Raw genomic sequence first — 14,375 nt, forward strand, 5'->3', positions numbered from 1 at the left:
AGAGGGAGGCGGGAGATGAAAGGCCCCACCAGTGGCCCAGTTCGGGAAGGACAGGCCCCAGCCGCTTCTGCCGCTCTCCCAGACCCCCTGCCCCTGCGCAGGACCCGCTCAGCCTGCCCGGCATTGTTCTCAGTTGCTATGACCCTGATTTGGCAGGAGGGAGTCTTCTGGAGTCTCACGGGAAGGGCCACAAACGGGCAGCTCTCCTGGGACCAAGTCCCCACCTGGGGCAGAGAGGAAGCACTCTTCTGCCCCACAGAGAATATCCTGGGGCCAAAACAAATCCTGGTGCCCCAATGCATGCGGGTGACCCCTGGGTGGCGTTGGTAGGCCTGGTCCTATTTCAGAATGGCTCTGTCGTGACGTCGCCTTGGTAATATTGTTCCTTCTTCTCCAGCTCTTGCTCCTTCTGCACAGGTGAACGTGCCCTGATGGGAACCTGGCTCCCTTTAAAAGACAGAACCGCAGACCTGCAGAGATAGCCTGGAGTCAGGGGTCCCACGGGGTGATGGGTGAGATGCAGAGGGGCAGCCGGATCCAGCAGCTTCTCCAAACTCTTGCTCCTGTGCCACTATGAGCAGCAGAGAATAAGTGTGACATTTTTTCCTCCCTGAAATTCTCTTCCCTCTGGATGGCTGTGAAGCCCCATCATTTTGGTTCTCCCCACTGACCACAGTGAGGCTCCCACTCCCTGGAACTTCACTGGCGTAACCCGCCCGCCCGCCCAGTGGTGTGCTGGGGTCAGCTCAGGCTGGCTTCTGAGAGCCAATCTTCAGCGTCTCTTCCCAAGTCTGCATTTGGTGACATCACGTCAGTAGCTTGAAATCAGCCATGTTGGGAGTATTTACACCACGGGAATCAGCAAACGCTACAAATCAGAGCTCTTTTTTCCCCAGAGAGCCAGTTGTTTTACGTTTACCAGCACACCACAGTACACAACCCTTTCCCCTCCACACCAATTACCACCACTCCTCATAAAGATGATACCTCTGATTCAGGAATGCCATGAAAATACTGTCTGAAAAAAAAATACTGTCTGAGTGTGGATTATTGTGAGTGAATATTATGAAGCTGGCAATTACTTGTACTCATCAGAATATCTATGCATCTAGATATATCTAGATGGGAAACCCATAGGGGAATGGGGTTTGGGGCTTTTTATCTGTAATCTCCAAATTCTTGGCAAGAGGGTGTTAGTTTAACACAACCTGTATTTGAAGCATAAGCAGAGATTTGAGAAAGTGTCCAAAGGAAAATTACCTGTGGTTCCAAGAGAGAGCCATCCAAGAGGGGCCCAGAAAGCAGAGGTGGGTAGGAAAGCCTAGTAGGCCTTGGGGTGGAGACCAGCAGCTATGAAGCATCCTCCAAGCTCTGCCCACAGGTTCTTGTGTTCAAGATGAAGAGACTGGACTTCCCTGGTGGCGCAGTGGTTAAGAATCTGCCTACCAATGCAGAGGGCATGGGTTCGATCCTTGGCCTGGGAAGATCCCACGAGCCGCAGAGCAACTAAACCCGTGGGCCACAACTACTGAGCCCATGTGCTGCAACTACTGAAGCCTGCGCCCCTTAGAGCCCGTGCTCCACAACAAGAGAAGCCACCACAATGAGACACCTGCACACCGCAATGAAGAGTAGTCGCTGCTCGCCACAACTAGAGAAAGCCTGCTTGCAGCAATGAAGACCCAACGCAGTGGAAAAAAAAAAAGAAAAGCTGAAGGGATTAAGGCCTGGAGCAAGCCTCTCATGACAGAGGACACTTCCTCTTGTGAATTCCTCGGGGAGTACACGTCTGCCCATTCAGCACCTAAGTCCCTCAGCAGCTTGGATTCTGCCAAAGCCAAGAGAAAAGGCCAGGCACTAGGAAAGAGCCTTCCCACCCTGCCTCCTGGCCTCCCTTCTGCCTCCACTGTCTGCAAGGCGGGGGGGGGGGGGGGTAGGGGGGGCGGCAAGAAAACCTGGAGCCGCTGGTATATGTACTGTTCCTTCAGCCCCAACTCCCCTCAGGGTAAAAACCCCACCACCACCAAAGAAAAATGAGGGATCTCACAGCACAGACTGCAATTCCGCTCAAGCCCAGCTCACCCTTCTCTGGCTCCTCTGCCACTTCTGTTCCCATGGCTGGGTCACGAGCCCTTGCCTCTCCTCTGTCTAGACCCTACCCCACGTCCAGGTCAACTTCACCCACTTCCAAGGGCCACCTCTTGAGAACCACGTCTAAATCCACATTTCATGAAATGATCGTGTTTACTGTTGGTGACGGGTGCACTTGTTCCATACCTGCTTCTCTCGTTGGAAAGTGATGGAGAGGCCTTCCGGCCACGGTCCCAGCAGCTCCTCTCATCTGTCACATCACCCTCTTGTACCTTCTTCGGAGTAATCACTTCTCTGTTGCAGGCTGTCCAGTGGGGCTCATGCCTGTTTAGGAGGCTCGGTCTCCACAGTCTAGTTGGGTGGGCAGCTCCCCCCTCCTCGTGCTCCACTGCAGGGCTCACTGCCGGACCCCTGTCTGAATCCACGCTCCCTCACAGCCCCTCCTCCAAGTGGATCAGGCAAAAGGAAGAGGGAAGAGGACCTTTGGGGCGGCACAGCGTTGGTGGAGAGAGCATCTTCCTTCACAGCTCCAGCCAAGTGGGAAGGAGGCGTGGAATCCCTGGAGGAATCAAGGAAACACTTGCTCAGAAATCAGGAAGCTGGGAGAGGGAGAAGCTGGCATTTCAGTGCCCAGTGGTGGTCAACTCAGCCGGAGGACTCGCTAACTAGCCGGAGCTTCTGGAAGTGCTGAGTGGGGAGGGTCCCATACCATCCTGCCCCCACCCGACCTCTGAGGTTCCTGGTTCCTAAGCATTTACAGAGGGCCTTCCACTTGTGTCCACAGGCCTGAGGGTTGGCCATGAGTGTGAATGAGACTGGTGGCATCAGATATCTGGGGACAAAGTGAATCATGGTATGATGCTGCCAGCTGTACGTTGCTATAATACATGTCTGGCAGGCAGGACCAGCTACATAGTTTGCTGGGGTCCCAGTGCAAAATGAAAATGCAGGGTCCCTTGTTCAACAATTGTTAAGAATTTCAAGATCGTGGCATGTGGAACATTAAACCAAGTGTGGGCCCTTGCTGAGCTTGGGGCCCTGTGCCCAGCGATGCCACCCTGAGATAACCTTCCGTCGGCTGGCAAGGTTGGACTCCTGTCACTGCTTGTTCTCAGGGAAAAGGAGCTACAGCAGTCTTAGGGCCTTGACTCTGGTTCTGGGGCTCCCTGGCCTAGGCCAATCAGGAGCAGGTGCCCCTTTCTTTCTCCCTACCCCAACCCTGAAGAATGGAGGGTGAGGGGAGACCCATACTCACCCTCCCACCCCACGAGAGCTCCTGAAGCTCCACCCAAGCTCAGGGAGCGGAGAAGCACTTTTATCAAGAGAAAGCCTGGAGTTTCAATGGACAATACCCAAAAGGAGAAGGCTGTAACCTGGGAGGGTGGCCAAGGCCCAGAATCTGGCCCAGTGTTGGGAAAAGAGCTGCCCCTTGCAGTGGAAAAAGGGCCTCTCCCTGGCCCAGTCAAGGGCAGTGCCTGGAAAACTTAAATTGTTTGAGATCTACATCCTGCTATGTGGAGATTCCCCAATAAGCTGGTGAGAGCCATCTGCAGCTTGGTCCCTTGACGTCTCTCCACTGAGTAGGGCTTTCCATCTCATCCCGCTGGCATCCCCAGCACCTTGAATGGAGCCTGACACACTGTATTTGCTAAACAAATGAAGAAATGAGTACTGGTCCCTCTTCTTGCTCCAGGGACTGGCATATCGACTTCAATCTGTCCAAAACAGTCCTAGGTCCTTGGGTCCCCCTCCTCCCCCTTCGGCTTCTCCCCATCAGCTCCCTTTCCACTCCGGGGGTGGGGCCTGGTCTGAGGCCCATTCTCGCTCAGGCCCACATTCACTCTGCCCAGTCCTGTCCTTCTCTCTTGGAGTGTGGGTCAGGGGGAGCGAAGCGGAGTTGGGGGCCGGTAGGAACCAGCACTTCACGTGGTTATTGGTTATCTCTGAATTCGGAAGGAAGCAGCTCAGGGAGGACACCCAGCCAGCAGGCGGCAGAGCTGGGATCTCCCCGCTCCTGCTGCTCCCCTGTTCTTTTCTCTTTGCCTCTCATTTTTTCTGGGACGGGGCAGGGTAACTGTCAGGGTGTGGAAGGATGCAGGAGGGGCTCAAGTGTCCGTTAGTGACATCTGCAGCCCCTGCTTTCTCGGCCTCCCTTCCAGGCCTTGTCTGCTGACCATCCTGCCCTGGGTGCCCTCTGAGGCCGCAGCCGCCCACCTCATCCCTCCCGCAGGTAGGGGCAAAGTCTCAGACCTAACCTCCCACTCCAAGAAAAGGGAGGGAGAGAACCTTGGACCCTTCTGTCGATTTCTCTGGAAACCCTCAGTAGGCTCTTGACGTCGGCCAGCCCCGCAGCCTCCCTGCTGACAGGTAGACCTCTCTTGTGTTCAGAGGAGGATGTGGGGGGACCCTGGACATCTGCAAATGGTGAGGAGAGACCCAGGCACTTGCCACCCTGGGGCAGAAGTTGCCTCTTCAGGGCTCTACTCTTATCCTCTGGGGAGGACATTCCCCTACCTCCCCTTTTGGGACCCTCCACTCCATGGATGTGCTTACCCCTCCTTCCACCCCCAACCACCCTGACCTCCCAGACCCCACCAGGGCGTGGACAAAAGGGCAGCCAGAGGGGGACTAACTCAAGAGCTGACCAGGCCACCTTTGAGGGCAGCGTCCCAGGACATGATAGTGGGAACTGCAGCTGTGCCGGCTCTGCTGGCCAAAAGCGGCCATGAGCTGGCTTCTAACGCATTGAAACATGGGGAAGAGGTTGAAGTCAGGCTCTTCTTGGGATGATGGGCTGCTCTGGCCTTGATCAGAACTCAGGCCTGGGTTCTGACTGTACCTCTGGGTAACTTCGGGTGAGTCACTTTCCTGTTGTGAGTTGCATGGTGTTTCCCAAAAGATATGTCGATGTCCTAAACCCCAGCACCTCAGAATGTGACCTTATTTGGAAATAGAGTTGTTGCAGATGTAATTTAAGTTAAGTGAAGGTCATACTGGAACAGGGTGGGCCCTTAATCCCCTAGGTCCTTACAGAAGAGAAGAGACGCACAGGGAGAAGGCCATGTGACAAGGGAGGCAGAGACTGGAGCAGCTGCAAGCCAAGGACTGCCGGCAACACGGAAATAAGGGGAAAGCATGGAACAGATTCTCCTAAACAGCCTTTGGAAGAGCATGACCCTGCCAGCACCTGGATTTTCTTGGCCTCCAGCCTCCAGAATTGTGAGAGGATACATTTCTACCCAGTTTGTGATAGTTTGTGCTGGCAGTCCAGGAAACTCACACACTTCCCTGTCTCTCAACCTCATGTTCCCAGTCTGGGAAATGGGATAATAACATCCATGTTGCCGGTAGGATAAGGGACACCTGTCAGGCTTCCTGCAAAGGGCTGGCGGGGATTGGCACCACTGCTCTAGAATGGCACGTTGTAAACGTTGGGAGTCCCTAGGATGCTGTGTTCCTGTGTGAACACAGCAGGGCCCGATCCTGGCAGGTAGCAAGGGAGATGTTGGCGGCTAGAGAACTGGGAGAGAATGAGACCTGGGGCAGCAGGAGGGGGAGGGGCTCCCCAGGTCCTTTGTGGCTCAGAGGGTGTCTGAGTAGGGCTGTTCCCCTTGTCCTATGGGGCCTTCCTCATGTCCCCTTCAGCTTGTCAGCTTTACTTGCTGGTCTGACTTCTCCCTCCCTGTGGACCGAACTTGACTTTTTTGGTGGGGGAGCCACACTGCGCAGCTTGTGGGATCTCAGTTCCCCAACCAGAAATTCAACCAGTGCCAGGGCAGTGAAAGCGCGGAATCCTAACCACTACCCAAGCAACGAACTCCGGGACTGGACTTGACTTTAAAAGGGAAAGGTGGGACTTTCCTGGTGGCACAGAGGTTAAGAATCTGCCTACAAATGCAAGGGACACAGGTTCCATCTCTGGTCCGGGAAGATCCCACATGCTGCGGAGCAACTAAGCCCGTGTGCCACAAATACTGAGCCTGTGCTCTAGAGCCCACAAGCCACAACTATTGAGCCCGAGTGCCACAACTACTGAAGCCCATGCGCCTAGAGCACGTGCTCTGCAACAAGAGAAGCCACTGCAATGAGACGGCTGTGCACCACAACCGCGTGCGGCAACCGCGCACCACAACAAAGAGTAGCCCCTGGCTCACCGCAACTAGAGGAAGCCTGCGCACAGCAACAAAGACCCAACACAGCCAATAGTAAGTAAGTAACTAACTAACTAACTAAATAAAAGTAAACAAGGGAGAGGCAAGGGTGCTGCCTGGGGGTGGGGTGCTGAGTCAGGGGCTGCCCCCGTGTGCTCCATGGGTCTCTGAGAATGGATTGGTCCTGGAAACTGCATGCAGCGCTCTCTGTGGTTGGCCAGACACCTGACTTCTCACCCAATATTCTTGGCAGGGGCCACAGGCATGGAAGCATCCAGACCACATTCTACACACCCCCAAAGCAGAATCCAACCTGTTGTATACATCCCATAATCCTTTCAGTCTCCATCCTTTCCCAGCACCCTTTCCTCACAGCCTCTCTTGAAGTGCTTGGGAGGAGAAGGGGGTCATCCCCACCACCTACCCTCCCCCAAGCTCAGTCCAGCTACTCCGGCCACTGGTATCCTGTGGTGGGGGGAGGGGGCTCTGCTTTTCCATTTTAATCATAGACTCCAACTTCTTTTTTCTTCATTTAGTGAGATAAATTGGAGAGTTAGGGGGAATTTCATGAAAAATACCAGGAAAACAGAACAAAGAAAATACAAAAGCTCAAGTCCAGATGAGCTTGTAGAGCATGAGGTCTTGTGCTATGGACAGCCTCTGCTGGGATGAGTGCCACTCTGGGCCAGCTGTGGGCCTGGCGGTTCACCTTTTAGGTTGAACCATGTGAAATCCATCAACACGGTCCGATACATTCAGAAGAGCTGCAGCAGCTTTATTTTCAAATGTCAGTATTTACAACATGCCAGAAATTACATCTTTCTCACCAGTTAAACACGATAGAAACCTTTAGGTAAGGAGGGCACATGGAGGCAAAATTCTTTTAAGTTAAATATGTGTGAAATTTTGAATACCATGTTCAATCTTGTGATTAAAAGAATGCAAACCATTCCACAATTCTGCCTGTTTCCTCTCCTTTTTTTTTTTTTTTTTGGTCTTTTTCTTTCTTGTGATCTCTCTCCATAGTTTTCTTTTTCTTTTCTGTCTTGCTGTCAGCTGTGTTTCCTTGAAATTTGCTAACTTAACACCTTCAATTTCTACTATAATGTTCACTTTTCTCCCCCTCCTACATGAGTCTCCCTAATCAATATTTTTATTCCTATTGCTTTCAAATCTTTTAGTTTTGTTTTTTTCTTGTTTATTTATTTATTTATTTGGCTGTGTTGGGTCTTCGTTGCTGTACAGGCTTTCTCTAGTTGTGGCAAGTGGGGGCTACTCTTCATTGTGGTGTGCAGGCTTCTCATTGAGATGGCTTCTCTTATTGAGGAGCACGGGCTCTAGGCGTGTGGGCTTCAGTAGTTGTGGCACATGGGCTCAGTAGTTGTGGCCCACAGGCTTAGTTGCTCCAAGGCATGTGGGATCCTCCCAGACCAGAGATTGAAACCGTGTCCCCTGTATTGGCAGGCAGATTCTTAACCACTGTGCTATCAGGGAATTCCCTCAAATCTTTTGTTCATATGAGATGATCTTTTTAGAAAATACTGTGTCTCTGATGAAGACACATTTTCTGGAGTTATGTGGTTTCTTTCAGTTTCCTTCCATTTATTTTCTTTTGTTAAAATAAACTAAAATTTAATAAATTACATATAAATATTCAATCAAATCCCTTCTCAAAGCAATATTTCTATCCATTTAGCTCTCTAAACTTCTACCTGTATCTATGCAAAAAGAGATTTTTGGAAATGGTTCTTATTCATTAATTATGGCTATTTCTGATAGAAAGATTTATTTTTATTTTTTTTAATAAATTTATTTATTTATTTATTTAATTGACTGTGTTGGGTCTTCGTTGCTACACACGGGCTTTCTCTAGTTGCGGTGAGCGGGGGCTACTCTTCATTGTGGTGCACGGGCTTCTTATTGCGGTGGCCTCTCTTGTTGCAGAGCACAGGCTCTAGGTGTGTGGGCTTCAGTAGTTGTGGCGCATGGGCTCAATAGTTGTGGCTCACGGGCTCTAGAGTGCAGGCTCAACAGTTGTGGCACACGGGCTTAGTTGCTCCGCGGCATGTGGTACCTTCCTGGGGCAGGGATCGAACCCATGTCCTCTGCATTGGCAGGCAGATTCTTATCCACTGTGCCACCTAGGAAGTCCAGGAAGATTTATTTTTATTTTGTTTTGCTTCTTACCTTCTTCTTTGTGCTTTCCCACTTAGCTTGAATTCTTTAAGCATTTGTACAAAAGTAAAATATGAAGAGTATAAAAGCAAAATGCAGGACACCAAGTAGACACCTTATCAATGATACAAAGTTTGTTGGTGCAGTATTTCACCCTCCAAATATTAATATGGAAAACCGGTCAACCAGAAGCAATTTCTTGGGGTTCAGTGTATTATAATGTAAAAAACCTTTAGTAATAACTGTTTGAGGCAGGTGTTATCAGATCCAATTTACAGATAAGGCCACTAAGGCTCAGAGAAAGTAAGTGACGTGGCCAAGACCACATCACCAGAAACTGGAGGAGCAGAGATTAAAAGCAGTTCCACCTGCTGCTGAAGGCCACTCCCTTGACCACTGCCTCCTGAGTCCACGGGTACCTCCCGGCTGTGTCAGCATGTCAGGGTTTGCCGAAGGTTCCTAACACAAAGGTCAAAGGTTCTTCTGGGAAGCGTGGAGGGTTTGCCCCCCCCGGGGGAGACCTGGCTGTGCTGAGGCAGAAGGGGCTGAGGTGGAGCAGCTGTGATGGCACCTGGGGGTAATGGTAGGGGTCTACAAATGGCAGACAAAAAAGAGGGTGGGAGGCCAGGAGCCTGGAGGGGTTGGAGCAAGGAGGAAGACTAGAAGCCAGGGTCTCAAATGTCACCAAAGTTCTTCCAGCATCCATCTTGCACCCCTAGGTTGGTTCTACTCCCCAGAGCCCCTGAGGTCTGGGATACCAAGTGGGAGATGGCTCTGCCACTCTCTGAGTCTGGCTGCCCCCCATGGAGAAGAAGGGAGAGCACACATTCACCGGGACCCCTCTGCAAGGCTTCACCACCCTCCAGTTGGGCATATCCGGCCCCCTGCCCAGAGCTCCAGGCTCCATCACCCAGGGTCCAGCGGAGGCTGGCAGCCAGGGCAGGGGACCAGAGGTGGGGGTGGCGTAAATCCCCCAAGGCAATGATGGCAGTGAGCAAGGCATAAGCAAGGCGCTTTGCCTGCCACAGCCCCCTCCCCTGCACACACACACACACACACACACATACACACACATGCTGAAGTGCAGCCCGTTTGCAGGGTAATGGCTTTGTGACAGCAGGAATTATCTGCAGTATTAGCGGCAGCCAGGTTGGGGGGCGGGGTAGGGTAGGCTGGGGGCAGGGGTCCTATGCTGAGACTGGGGGATACCAAGGGAGGAAGCAGGCCCTCAGGGATGGGACCTGGGCCCCTGGAGATGCTGCAGAGGAGGGAGGCATGGGTGGGATGCAAAGGGCTTGGTAAGGGCCAGGGCCAGATGGATGGCCCCTGCCCACTACTGCCCAGTCCTTTCCTTCCTGTGTCCAAGGCCTGTAAGTGGATAGATAACCAGGGGCACTAACTCAGGACCTGAAATCACAGCCAAGCAGCCGCTGTCTCCTGTCCTGGCCTCAGGATCATGTCCGCTACTCAGTCCTGGGCTGCTGCATCCTGCTGACAGATGAGAGAGAGGGGCCGAGGGTGATGAAGGAAACAAAGGGACCCCCAGGAAGGAGGACACGTGATGTGGGTGTGGCAAGAGGGTAGCAGAGCTGGCATTAGTTGTTTCCCTCCATGACTGTCATGGGAATCAGGGCCAGGTTGCCCAGAAGTGCCAGGAAGGACAGGGTTTGGGAGGGAGGACCCCTTCCTTCCCCAGATCAGGAAACTGAAAAGCACCCCCACCTGGGTCTTCAGAAAAAGTCTCTGAGTGGCTGTTTCAGGGTGAGGACATCGGGGCTAATCTTGAGCCAGTTGATCTTGGCAGGGGCAGCAAAGCCCCAAGTAAAAAAAAAGTGGGGCACGCTGGACCATCCAGACTGCTTGGGATGCTGAGGTTGTGGTGATGTGGGGGTGGGGCTGGTCCCTGGGTACCTAGTGTCCCACCCTAGGGCTCAGGCAAGCCTGGCATCTGCCGTGGGGTTGCTGGTGAGTCATGCCTGTCAGCCTGGCAGTAAAGCCGAGCTCCGTGACGCTGGCAGCAACGGAGCATGCTGCCCACCTGTGGGCACACCCAGATTGCATTCGCTGAAATAAACTGCTGCAGAAAATAAATCCTGCACACATGATTAATGGGAGGCAGGGAGGCAGGCAGCCGCCACAAAGAGCCACTGGGGAGCAGAGTGACAGTTGGGCACAAAGCCAGCTGAGCCATGGGGCCTCGGGGAAGGGGCTCTGGTGACTGCACAGCCACCGGGGTCACCTGGCATTGCCACCAAATAGGGGTTGTGAAGCTGCAAGCTGACAAGCCCCAGGGGCTCAGACAAGCCCTCGGCTTGGCTCTCCACCATTGCAGGCAGTGTTAGGGGTGCCGATTCTGGGCTTGGAGCCCCCCGTGACCTGGACCTGACTATTCCTGGTGATTGGGGGCCCCCACGGGCCACAGTAGGGAAGAAGTAAAGCCAAGGTCTCAGGGAGAGAGACAAGGGCTGTGGAAAAAGGACATCCCTACTGGCCAGCTTGAGTCCTTGAGCGAGTCACCTCCAGTCTGAGCCTCAGTCTCCTCATCTGCTCAATGGAGCCAGTACCTGTGCCCCCCACATAAGGTGGTTGTGAGTGGCAGCTGAGGCCATCCACGCAAAGCACCTGCTAAGATATGGGGCACACAGGGGACCATACAAGACAACAAAGGGGTGGTTAGCATCTCTGATGCTGTGCTGGGGACTGGGGTACAGTCCCTGCCCACATGGAGCTTATAGGCTGGTGGTAGGCAAATGTTGAAAAAATAATAATGGCATAACATATATAATTTCAAATGCACAAAGTGCTGTGAAGGAAAAAGCCTGTGTGCTGGGGGGACACAGGCAGTGGAGTTACAGTCTGAAGGTAAAGGCAGGCTTCTTGGGGACACTGAACACAAGTGAATTTGTGGCAAAAATCCAAAAGTTCAGCAGTTCACTCTGTTGGTGAGGCTGCTGAAAAACAGTCTGGTCACTGCTTGGGGAGGGCATGATGGTCCAAGCCCCATGCAGGGCAAGTGGCAATGCCTGCTCAAGTACATACCCAAGTTACACACACTCTCATTGTGCAACTAGTACTCTCACTCAGGGCATTTTATCCTCCCTGTCTGTACAAAAGCACACTTACAAAACTATGGATGTACAAGGATGTTCACTGCAATGTTGTCAGTAAGGGCCAAAAAGGAGCAACCACCCAGGTACTCATCAAGAAAGGACTGGATTAAATAGACTGTGTACAGCCCACACAATGGAATACTATGCAACTGTAAAAAAGGAGCAAGGAATCTATCCATGTGGAAAGAATGTCAAAATAGATTTAGTGAAAACAAAGAGCAAAACAGAGTGAATGTAATATGCTTCCTTTTGTATAAGAATGGGAGAAAAATAAGAGCACAGATTTTAATTTTCTTCAGAAGACTACGTAAGAAATTAATAAAATCCCTGGCAGCTATGTAGGGGTTGGAATCTGCTGCTTGGGGATAGGGTTGCAGGAAGGCTTTTTACTTTGTACTGCTTTGATTTGTGAATCAATTGGATGCATTATTTACTAAAAAACAATTTTTAAAAATAATATTTAAGGGACTTTGTTTCTTCCTGGTGGGCAGAGGGCTCCCTGGCGGAATCGTGGAGCAGGACTGAAGGAGCCAGAGTGCAGAGGTGGGGGGGATGGAGGGGGGAGCTGGTCCCTGGATAAACTTACAGATTCTAGGCACACCCTCAAGCTAGAGAATATGTATTTAAGCTCTGGCCGATTCTTAACAAGCCAGGTTTGGGAACAGTTAATCCATCCAACCTTCAGAGAGGGATGGGGGCTCAGAGGAAGGGGGACGGCAGCACGGGAGGCCCCAGCCAGGCCCCGGACTGTGGGTCCTGTGCTCGCAGGAAGGCCCAGGACTCCGTGGGTGGGGCCTGCAGGAGCGACCGGGGCCCTGGACCGAGAATGCCCGCGGCTGCAGGTGGAGCAGCATGGGGGAGAGAGCGTCGGGTGGGACGTCGGCCACTCCATGCGAGTTCTAGAGAGAGAAAGGGGGCGGGACCCCGCTGGGCACGCGCTAGCTCGGAGGAGGCACCGCAGGGCTCCGAGAGACCCGCAGACCCTCCCCACCCGGACCGGAGGAGGCCCCTCCTCCCGACCCACCAGCCCGGCGGGTCCCGGGCCAAGGGGGGCCGAGCAGGTGTGGGGCGCCTCCTGGTGGCGCTCCGTGAGAGACGCAGGCCTTGAAGAACCGGAAAGCACTGGACCAAATTCCAGCACCCCAGCATCCCCAGGGAGGGATCGGGCTAAGGAAAACCAAGGGGTCTCACACCTGGGACAAGCGATTCGATCTGGGGAGACTCACGGGGAGATCTTGGGGCGGTTGAAGGAAGACCTCAGTGACTGTGGCTACCCCAGTTACCCCAACAGCGGATGGCTCCTGGGAGTCAGTTTCAGAGGCACCGTCCCAGATGGCGACCCCCGCCCCTGTTCCCCTCCTCAGGCCTCCCCAGCAAAAGGGCACAGCTGCCTGCTTTGTGTTCTTCTGAGTTTCAGGGAGTGTGCCTCCTGTGTTTTCTGCCCTTGCTATGCATTTCCACCCTGCCCCTCTCCTCCCCCTTTTCCCCAAGGCAGCTGCTCTCTGCTCTCTGGACCGTCCTTTACTTGCTTAAGCCACAGACCCGGGCAGATTTGCCCATCTGTGAAATCCCTCGTGAGCAAAGTGTAGGACCAGCCGGGACGTATGGGGCTGAGTGGGACAAGAGGACAGCGCGGCGGGTGAAGGTGGTGCTGGAGGGAGGGAGCACAGAAAGCGGAGGTAGATGGGCTCCTGACCCCTATGCCCTGACACATGGGGCCCTGGGCGTGGGATTTGGGGCGCCCCCTCACCTCATTATTGTGTCTGAACATTTCCCCTCTGGGAGGCTCCCAGACCTTCCCTGTTTCCCAACCAGTGCGCACGCGCGCGCACACACACACCCGGCTATGATGGTCCTCTAAGCAGGAGTCTCGGGCATCTGAACCAGGCCACTTCGGGCTTTATTAAGTGCTTATATGCACTGGCTCCACTAAGCCTACAGGTATACCCATACTGCAGATGAGGAAACTGAGGCATGGAGAGGTCGACGGCTTACTAAGGTGAGCCAGGATGATTCCCAGGTCTGGGCACCAACCCCTCTGAGGATATAGGGGTGTGGGGACGTGCTCCAGGTGTCATCTTGTTTACATGGTCATGGCTGGGGCCTGGGGGGAAATATTGCAATTAATAGCAATTTTGAAGTTCGCTGAACCTTTAGGATGTGTCAGACCCCATTCTAGACATCCTGCAGGTACTGACTCAGGGATCCCTCACAGAAGCTTCATGCTGTAAGGGCTAGAATAGCAGAAAGGATGGAGCTAGGATTTGAACCCAGGCAGGCAAGGTCTGCTGTCTGGGCCAGTACTCAACGCACCTCTGAGGTGGTGACAGAGGGAAAAGCTGTCCCAGGGTCTGTCTGGAGTCCATCTCTGCCCCGTTTCACTCTCTCTGGACCCCTTGTCTCTGACCCACACTGTCTCTAAGTTCTACTCTGGACCTGGCCCCATATTCTCCTCCTCCAGAGGCCCCTGAACCCAGCAAATGCTGCATCGTGGGACCTGGGCTATGGTGGACTGGGGGTTCGATGAGGGAGGGGCTCCTTGAGCAGTGCAGGAACTTGGAGCTGGAACTTACCCTTTGTATTGGCCCCCCTCCTCCATGAAACAGGCTGTCCCTGTGGCTGGAGGCCCTGCCCATTGGCCAAGGCCAGTTCTGACTGGGCAGTGACCCCACCCAGTGCCCTCCCAGCCCAGGAGGCTCAGCATCAAGTAGAGGGACATCAAAGACCAAGGCCAGTCTTGATTCCAGGCCTCCAGCCTGGCCCTCCCTGGAGGCTGAATCCCCCTGGGTGGCTGACCCACCCAGCTTGACCATGGCCCTGACTAAGGTATCCTTGCCCTGTGTGAGTA

Source organism: Hippopotamus amphibius, chromosome 8 (genome assembly GCF_030028045.1).
Source record: "Hippopotamus amphibius kiboko isolate mHipAmp2 chromosome 8, mHipAmp2.hap2, whole genome shotgun sequence".
Taxonomy (NCBI): Eukaryota; Metazoa; Chordata; class Mammalia; order Artiodactyla; family Hippopotamidae; genus Hippopotamus; species Hippopotamus amphibius.